Source organism: Triticum urartu, chromosome 7A, assembly GCF_056163025.1.
Source record: "Triticum urartu cultivar PI428250 chromosome 7A, HENAU_Tu73, whole genome shotgun sequence".
In the NCBI taxonomy this organism is placed as follows: domain Eukaryota; kingdom Viridiplantae; phylum Streptophyta; class Magnoliopsida; order Poales; family Poaceae; genus Triticum; species Triticum urartu.
In genome coordinates, this window is record NC_141879.1 from 245092888 (window position 1) to 245103035 (window position 10148).

Here is a 10148-nt window from a genome sequence, read left to right on the forward strand (position 1 = left end):
AGCAACTTTAACAAAGAGAGCCGAGGATGCAGAAGGAGGTCTTAAACCGATGGTCGAAGAGCTGTCTGGTTTAAAGCGGCAGATAAACGCTACAACCTCTGCTGTATTTGGTAAGTATCCTCATATGATGTTTTGCAATTCTTTTTATCTCATTAGTTAACATTTTACTGATGTTTATAATGACATAGGGACTCGCATTACCCATCTGGGCTCTGACATGCGGATGAAGCTGAAGGCTGCCTATACCTTGAAATAGTAGTTATATTCCGGAGCCCAACAGGCTATTTGCACTGCTGCTCATAACAAGCCTCCTCCAACCTTGATAAAAGAAACCATTGAGAAGCTATCAATGTTGCATGCCCGGTTGGATGAATTAAAAAGATCAGCGGCAAGGTTAGGCGCACTGACTGCGCTAATCCGGGCCAAGGCATGGATTCCAGATCTTGAACCGTCAGATATTGGCAAAGGCTATCCTGGCGTGAATGAAGACGGTTCATAATTTAACAATGACGACCTCCGAAGGCTGACAAGGGAAATGCGACCTTTAGCGAGCAAATTGGTGGAAAAAATGGATCTGTCTCATTACCAGCCGGTTTATGATGCTGATCAGAAAAGATATCCTGCACCAACACATGATGTAGAAGATCTTGTTCCGCTAATTCGTAAGCACACTTATGCCCCTGACGTTGATCCTTCCAACCTTATAAGTGAAGAAGCCGTGTTCCAAGCCTTAACTGGAATCGATTGGGCAACCATTGACTTCCAGCCACTGGGTAGGGAGGAGGAGGATGCACCGATGCAAGATGATCCCCAATCTTCAAGTCGTCCTGGCGATGAATCCTAAACCGGAAGCCTGCCACTCTTGCTGAAACAATTATTCTGTGTGGGCATTAAAGCGCCTTGTAATAGGCTAGTTCAAACACTTGTCTGTTATGCCATCGAGCATACTTATTTTGCTTGATACTGATAACTCGCCATGCTTTTGGGATCTATTATATGCATGATACGTCTCCAACATATCAATAATTTTTTATTGTTCCATGCTATTATATTATCAACCTTGGATGTTTTATATGCCTTTATATGCTATTTTATATGATTTTTGGGACTAGCCTATTAACGTAGAGCCCAGTGCCAGTTTCTGTTTTTTCCCTTGTTTTAAAGTATCGCAGAAAAGGAAAATCAAACGGAGTCCAATTGACCTAAAACTTCACGGAACTTATTTTTGGAAGAAAAGCAACCCGGGAGACTTGGAGTCCACGTAAGGGAAGCAACGAGGAAGCCACGAGGCAGGGGGGCGTGCCCACCCCCCTGGGCGCAACCTCCACCCTCGTGGGCCCCTCGTGGCTCCCTTGACGTACTTATTCCACCTATATATCTCCATATACCCTAAAACGATCGGGGAGCACAATAGATCGGGAGTTCCGCCGCCAGAAGCCTCCGTAGCCACCAAAAACCAATCTAGACCCGTTCCGGCACCCTGCCAGAGGGGGCAATCCCTCTCTGGTGGCCATCTTTATCATCCCGGTGCTCTCCATGACGAGGAGGGAGTAGTTCTCCCTCGAGGCTGAGGGTATGTACCAGTAACTATGTGTTTGATCTCTCTCTCTCTCTCTCTCGTGTTCTTGAGGTGATACGATCTTGATGTATCGTGAGCTTTGCTATTATATTTGGATCCTATGATGTTTCTTCCCCCCTCTACTCTCTTGTAATGGATTGAGTTTCCCCTTTGAAGTTATCTTATCAGATTGAGTCTTTAAAGATTTGAGAACACTTGATGTATGTCTTGCCGTGCGTATCTGTGGTGACAATGGGATATCACGTGATTCACTTGATGTATGTTTTGGTGATCAACTTGCGGGTTCCGCCCATGAACCTATGCATAGGGGTTGGCACACGTTTTCGTCGTGATTCTCCGGTAGAAACTTTGGGGCACTCTTTGAGGTTCTATGTGTTGGTTGAGTAGATGAATCTGAGATTGTGTGACGCATATCAGATAACCATACCCACGGATACTTGAGGTGACATTGGAGTATCTAGGTGACATTAGGGTTTTGATTGATTTGTGTCTTAAGGTGTTATTCTAGTACGAACTCTAGGGCTGTTTGTGACACTTATAGGAATAGCCCAACGGATTGATTGGAAAGAATAACTTTGAGGTGGTTTCATACCCTACCATAATCTCTTCATTTGTTCTCCGCTATTAGTGACTTTGGAGTGACTCTTTGTTGCATGTTGAGGGATAGTTATTTGATCCAATTATGTTATTATTGTTGAGAGGACTTGCACTAGTGAAAGTATGAACCCTAGGCCTTGTTTCAACGCATTGCAATACCGTTTTAGCTCACTTTTATCATTAGTTACCTTGCTGTTTTTATAATTTCAGATTACAAAAACTATTATCTACTATCCATATACCACTTGTATCACCATCTCTTTGCCGAACTAGTGCACCTATACAATTTACCATTGTATTGGGTGTGTTGGGGACACAAGAGACTCTTTGTTATTTGGTTGCGGGGTAGCTTGAGAGAGACCATCTTCATCCTACGGATTGATAAACCTTAGGTCATCCACTTGAGGGAAATTTTCTACTGTCCTACAAACCTCTGCACTTGGAGGCCCAACAACGTCTACAAGAAGAAGGTTGTGTAGTAGACAACAAGCTCTTTTCTGGCGCCGTTGCCGGGGAGGTGAGTGCTTGAAGGTATATCTTTAGATCTTGCAATCGAATCTTTTTGTTTCTTGTTTTAGCACTAGTTTAGTTTATAAAAGAAAACTATAAAAAAATGGAATTGAGTTTACCTCATACGCTTCATCTTTTTAATATCTTTCGTGAGTATGATGGAAAGGAAAATTGTGCTCAAATGCTAGAAGAAGAATTACATAGAATGCTTGGAATAAAATATGTGAATTATGAGCATGATTGCAATGTTGTTAGTATGAATTCTTTGAATATCCATGGTACTAATGATGATTGCACTAGTCATGATGAAAATGTCTCCTATAAACATGTCAATTTTTGTGGAGTGCATTGGGTTTGTAAGTACACACCAAATAGGGAAGATAGATATTGCAAGAGGCATAAGTACTTAGAAACTAAATTGTTGCAAGAAAGGCTAGATGATTGTGCTGAAAATTTAAATTTTCTTGGCCGTACTTGTGGACTTTGCAATGAACAGGGTCATTTGTCTATCTGATGCAAATTGTTTCATGATCTAATCGTGTCCAAAAATTGTGATGACTTGATTTCCCTTGCACATTATAATGAACTTAGTTTGCTTATGGGTTATGAAGAAATGAAACGTTTAACTAATCATCTTCCAGAGTTTTCCTGTTACAAACTTCTTGGCTTTGATCTAGAGGAAATTTATATGTATTGTGTGGTGAATTGCATTGAAAATCCTTATATTGCCAATTACATAAAGAAAACAAAACAAATAGAAGATGAAGAGAATACTAATGAAAGGGAAGAGACTTCCCAATATCCTCCTATTATTTCTTATGATGAATTAGGTAACGAGGAGGAGCCTCCTATTCAACCAATCTCATTAATAAGGATCTCCAAAAATTGAACCCACACATGATGTGGTGAAGAAGAAGAAAAGAAAAAGGAAGAGAGGTAAAAAGATATCTCCCCAAATAATGCTGCTCCTATTACTATTGTGCCTCATGAAAATATAATTGTGGAAGATAATGATACTTCTTATGATCTTGAAAATCTTTTTGGCACTTGCTTGGAAGAATATGATAATTGCGATACTATTGGTGCTATCCATACTATTAATGATGAGAGTGATTATGCTTATGATATGAAAAGGCCCAAGCTTGGGGATGCTATGTTTGATGAAGATGATGTTTTTGAGAATATATTTGCTACAATTAATGTTTGTCCCAAGCTTGGGGATGCTACTTTTAATGAAGATGATATTTTTAGTCTCCCAAGTTTTGATATGCAAATTTATAATGATGATAGCATGCCTCCTACTTATTATGATTATTGTGATGATACGTATGCTATAAAAAGTAGTGATGATTATATTTATAAAACTTGTCATGATTATGATTACCCTTTTTCTGAACATTACTCTTTTAATGCGGAAGCAATTTATAGTATTCGAGTCTCTTATGATACTCCCACTATTCCGATTGAGAAGAATTTTGCTTATGTAGAGAGTATTAAAAATTATATGCTTGTAGATCATGAAAAAAATGCTTTAGGTGCTGATTGTATTGTTGAATTCATTCATGATGCTACTGAAAATTATTATGAGGGAGGAATATATACTTGTAGGAATTGTAATAATATCAAGTTTCCTCTCTATGTGCTTAAAGTTTTGAAGTTATGCTTGTTTTACCTTCCTATGCAAGTTGATTCTTGTTCCCACAAGTTGTTTGCTCACAAAATCCCTATGCATAGGAAGTGGGTTAGACTTAAATGTGCTAGTCATATTCTTCATGATGCTCTCTTTATGTTTCAATTCTTATCTTTTATGTGAGCATCGTTGAAATCATCATGCCTAGCTAGAGGCATTAAACAATAGCGCTTGTTGGGAGGCAACCCAATTTTATTTTTTTATTCCTTGCTTTTTGCTCCTGTTTAGTAATAAATAATTCATCTAGCCTCTGTTTAGATGTGGTTTTATGTTTTAATTAGTGTTTGTGCCAAGTAGAACCTTAGGGAAGACTTGGGGAAAGTCTTTGCGATCATGCTGTAAAAAACAGAAACTTTAGTGCTCACGAGAATTGCTGCCATTTTTTATTGGAGAGTGATATTGAGTTAATTATTTTTGAATATGATTAATAGACAAATTAATCAGGTCCACCAATTTATTTGAAAATTTTATGAGTTCCAGAAGTATACGTTTTCTCCAGATTACTACAGACTGTTCTGTTTTTGACAGATTCTGTTTTCTATGTGTTGTTTGCTTATTTTGATGAATCTATGAGTAGTATCGGAGGGTATGAACTATAGAGAAGTTGGAATACAGTAAATATTACACTAATATAAATATAGAATGATTTCATTACAGTACCTTATGATGGTGATTTTCTTTCTTATACTAACGGAGCTTACGAGTTTTCTGTTAAGTTTTGTGTTGTGAAGTTTTCAAGTTTTGGGTAAAGATTCGATGGATTATGGAATAAGGAGTGGCAAGATCCTAAACTTGGGGATGCCCAAGGCACCCCAAGGAAATATTCAAGTACAACCAAGAGCCTAAGCTTGGCGATGCCCCGGAAGGCATCCCCTCTTTCGTCTTCGTTCATCGGTAACTTTACTTGGAGCTATGTTTTTATTCACCACATGATATGTGTTTTGCTTGGAGCGTCATTTTATTTTATTTAGTTTTGCTTGCTGTTTGAATTAAGTATAAAGATCTGAAATTCTTAAATTTTAGAGAATCTTCACATAGTTGCATAATTATTCAACTACTCATTGATCTTCACTTATATCTTTCGGAGTAGTTTGTCATTTGCTCTAGTGCTTCACTTATATCTTTTTAGAGCACGGTGGTGGTTTTATTTTATAGAAATAATTGATCTCTCATGCTTCACTTATATTATTTTGATAGTCTTTAAACAGCATGGTAATTTGCTTTGGTTATCAATTTAGTCCTAATATGATGGGCATCCAAGAGGGATATAATAAAAACTTTCATATAAAGTGCATTGAATACTATGAGAAGTTTGATTCTTTATGATTGTTTTGAGATATGAAGATGGTGATATTAGAGTCATGCTAGTTGAGTAGTTGTGAATTTGAGAAATACTTGTTCTAAAAGTTTGTGATTCCCGTAACATGCACGTATGGTGAACCGTTATGTGATGAAGTCGGAGCATGATTTATTTATTGATTGTCTTCCTTATGAGTGGCGGTCGGGGACGAGCGATGGTCTTTTCCTACCAATCTATCCCCCTAGGAGCATGCATGTAGTACTTTGTTTCAATAATTAATAGATTTTTGCAATAAGTATGTGAGTTCGTTATGACTAATGTTGAGTCCATGGATTATACATTCTCTCACCCTTCCACCATTGCTAGCCTCTCTAGTACCGCGCAACTTTCGCCGGTACCATAAACCCACCATATATCTTCCTCAAAACAGACACCATACCTACCTATCATGGCATTTCCATAGCCATTCCGAGATATATTGCCATGCAACTTTCCACCGTTCTGTTTATTATGACACGCTCCATCATTGTCATATTGCTATGCATGATCATGTAGTTGACATTGTATTTGTGGCAAAGCCACCGTTCATAATTCTTTCATACATGTCACTCATGAGTCATTGCACATCCCGGTACACCACCGGAGGCATTCATACAGAGTCATATCTTGTCCTAAGTATCGAGTTGTAATTCTTGAGTTGTAAGAAAGTGAGGAAAGGATGACGGTGACTATGATTCCCCCACAAGTCGGGATGAGACTCCGGACGAGAAAAAAGAGGCCAAAGAAGCCCAAATAAAAAAAAGAGGCCATAAAAAAGAGAAGGCCCAAATAAAATAATATATATATATATGAGAGAAAAAGAGAGAAGGGACAATGCTACTATCCTTTTACCACAATTGTGCTTCAAAGTAGCACCATGATATTCATGATAGAGAGTCTCCTATGTTATCACTTTCATATACTAGTGGGAATTTTTCATTATAGAACTTGGCTTGTATATTCCAATGATGGGCTTCCTCAAAATGCCCTAGGTCTTCGTGAGCAAGCAAGTTGGATGCACACCCACTTAGTTTCTTTTGTTGAGCTTTCATACACTTATAGCTCTAGTGCATCCATTGCATGGCAATCCCTACTCACTCACATTGATATCTATTGATGGGCATCTCCATAGCCCGTTGATACGCCTAGTTGATGCGAGACTATCTTCTCCTTTTTGTCTTATCCACAACCACCATTCTATTCCACCTATAGTGCTATGTCCATGGCTCACGCTCATGTATTGCGTGAAGATTGAAAAAGTTTAAGAACATCAAAAGTATGAAACAATTGCTTGGCTTGTCATCGGGGTTGTGCATGATTTAAATACTTTGTGTGGTGAAGATGGAGCATAGCCAGACTATATGATTTTGTAGGGATAGCTTTCTTTGGCCATGTTATTTTGAGAAGACATAATTTCTTTGTTAGTATGCTTGAAGTATTATCATCTTTATGTCAATATTAAACTTTTGTCTTGAATCTTATGGATCTGAATATTCTTGCCACAATAAAGAAGAATTACTTAGAGAAATATGTTAGGTAGCATTCCACATCAAAAATTCTGTTTTTATCATTTACCTACTCGAGGACGAGCAGAAATTAAGCTTGGGGATGCTGATACGTCTCCAACATATCAATAATTTTTTATTGTTCCATGCTATTATATTATCAACCTTGGATGTTTTATATGCCTTTATATGCTATTTTATATGATTTTTGGGACTAGCCTATTAACGTAGAGCCCAGTGCCAGTTTCTGTTTTTTCCCTTGTTTTAAAGTATCGCAGAAAAGGAAAATCAAACGGAGTCCAATTGACCTAAAACTTCACGGAACTTATTTTTGGAAGAAAAGCAACCCGGGAGACTTGGAGTCCACGTAAGGGAAGCAACGAGGAAGCCACGAGGCAGGGGGGCGTGCCCACCCCCCTGGGCGCAACCTCCACCCTCGTGGGCCCCTCGTGGCTCCCTTGACGTACTTATTCCACCTATATATCTCCATATACCCTAAAACGATCGGGGAGCACAATAGATCGGGAGTTCCGCCGCCAGAAGCCTCCGTAGCCACCAAAAACCAATTTAGACCCGTTCCGGCACCCTGCCAGAGGGGGCAATCCCTCTCTGGTGGCCATCTTTATCATCCCGGTGCTCTCCATGACGAGGAGGGAGTAGTTCTCCCTCGAGGCTGAGGGTATGTACCAGTAACTATGTGTTTGATCTCTCTCTCTCTCTCTCTCGTGTTCTTGAGGTGATACGATCTTGATGTATCGTGAGCTTTGCTATTATATTTGGATCCTATGATGTTTCTTCCCCCCTCTACTCTCTTGTAATGGATTGAGTTTCCCCTTTGAAGTTATCTTATCAGATTGAGTCTTTAAAGATTTGAGAACACTTGATGTATGTCTTGCCGTGCGTATCTGTGGTGACAATGGGATATCACGTGATTCACTTGATGTATGTTTTGGTGATCAACTTGCGGGTTCCGCCCATGAACCTATGCATAGGGGTTGGCACACGTTTTCGTCGTGATTCTCCGGTAGAAACTTTGGGGCACTCTTTGAGGTTCTATGTGTTGGTTGAGTAGATGAATCTGAGATTGTGTGACGCATATCAGATAACCATACCCACGGATACTTGAGGTGACATTGGAGTATCTAGGTGACATTAGGGTTTTGATTGATTTGTGTCTTAAGGTGTTATTCTAGTACGAACTCTAGGGCTGTTTGTGACACTTATAGGAATAGCCCAACGGATTGATTGGAAAGAATAACTTTGAGGTGGTTTCATACCCTACCATAATCTGTTCGTTTGTTCTCCGCTATTAGTGACTTTGGAGTGACTCTTTGTTGCATGTTGAGGGATAGTTATTTGATCCAATTATGTTATTATTGTTGAGAGGACTTGCACTAGTGAAAGTATGAACCCTAGGCCTTGTTTCAACGCATTGCAATACCGTTTTAGCTCACTTTTATCAGTAGTTACCTTGCTGTTTTTATAATTTCAGATTACAAAAACTATTATCTACTATCCATATACCACTTGTATCACCATCTCTTCGCCGAACTAGTGCACCTATACAATTTACCATTGTATTGGGTGTGTTGGGGACACAAGAGACTCTTTGTTATTTGGTTGCGGGGTAGCTTGAGAGAGACCATCTTCATCCTACGCATCCTACGGATTGATAAACCTTAGGTCATCCACTTGAGGGAAATTTTCTACTGTCCTACAAACCTCTGCACTTGGAGGCCCAACAACGTCTACAAGAGGAAGGTTGTGTAGTAGACAACATGCATCATCCGCAGTGGCTGTATTTTAACTTGTTCCTGCATACAGGAGATTGAAAGTGTCCTGGCGGTTTACCGTTGGACGGGTCATGATGCCCAAATATATAGCCTAGGTGTAGAGCCAAGGCTGTAAAAAACAACCAGATATAAAATAGATGATACGTGTTACATTGAATCACCTCGTTGGTTGACCAACTGTTGTTATAATAAGGGTGATAACACCAATCTGGAGTATTGATGACTCCTTCCATGTTTGCCGATTTATGATAAAACCATATCGGGTTTTGATAAACACCGGTTTTATCCATATAATACTGGTGACTTGTAGTCAAAACTAGACCGGATCAATAAGTGCCAGATTAGATCTGATCATGTACTAACAACTTAGCGTTGAAAGCCACTTTGGGTTTTAATAAACGCCGGTTTATCAGAAAATATTTATGAATCTTATAAAAGAGAGAAAACTTCGCAAAAAACACAAGAAGAATATGCAAGGCTTTTCATGGGCAGCCAGGCCCTAAATCGAGGGTTTTCATGGGCTGCCAGGCCACTGAGTTAAACCATTTTCAAAGCCTTTTAAGATGGACCTCAATCTTTAACCAATCACCGTTTTAACTTTGACAAGTTCAGGGTCTATGAGATTGACTTTTCAAACATTCGATGGGTCATACCAGGTTTACCTGGACGGAGTGGCTTACTTAAAAAGGCAGGATAACCCAGGGTTTTAGGTGAATACACCTAGCTTCCAAGCCTGGCTTGATAGCCTATTGCAAGGGTGCAAACTCTTTGTTCTTTGAGATGCAAGGAGCCCCCAAGCAACATTTGAGCTGTGCTCGGTGGGTGCCTATGTTTGAGTTGTGCTGGTGCAACACTCTCTTTGGCCCCACAAAATTTCCTTTTGGCCTTAAGCCTATCAAGAGGTGTAGCTATGGTGCGAATACAACCAAGCCCCCTAGTGATTTCCCTTTGTCCTTAAGCCGATCAAGAGGCATAGCTACGGTTCGAATACGACCAAGCCCCCTAGTGATCTCCTTTTATATGTATGGCTTTATAAGCCGGATCAGTAGAACTCCGCTTTATAAACAGAAGCCCCCATGTAAACACACATGATGTAAAAACAATAGAGACCCCGCTTTAGCTGAGGCTCCGATTT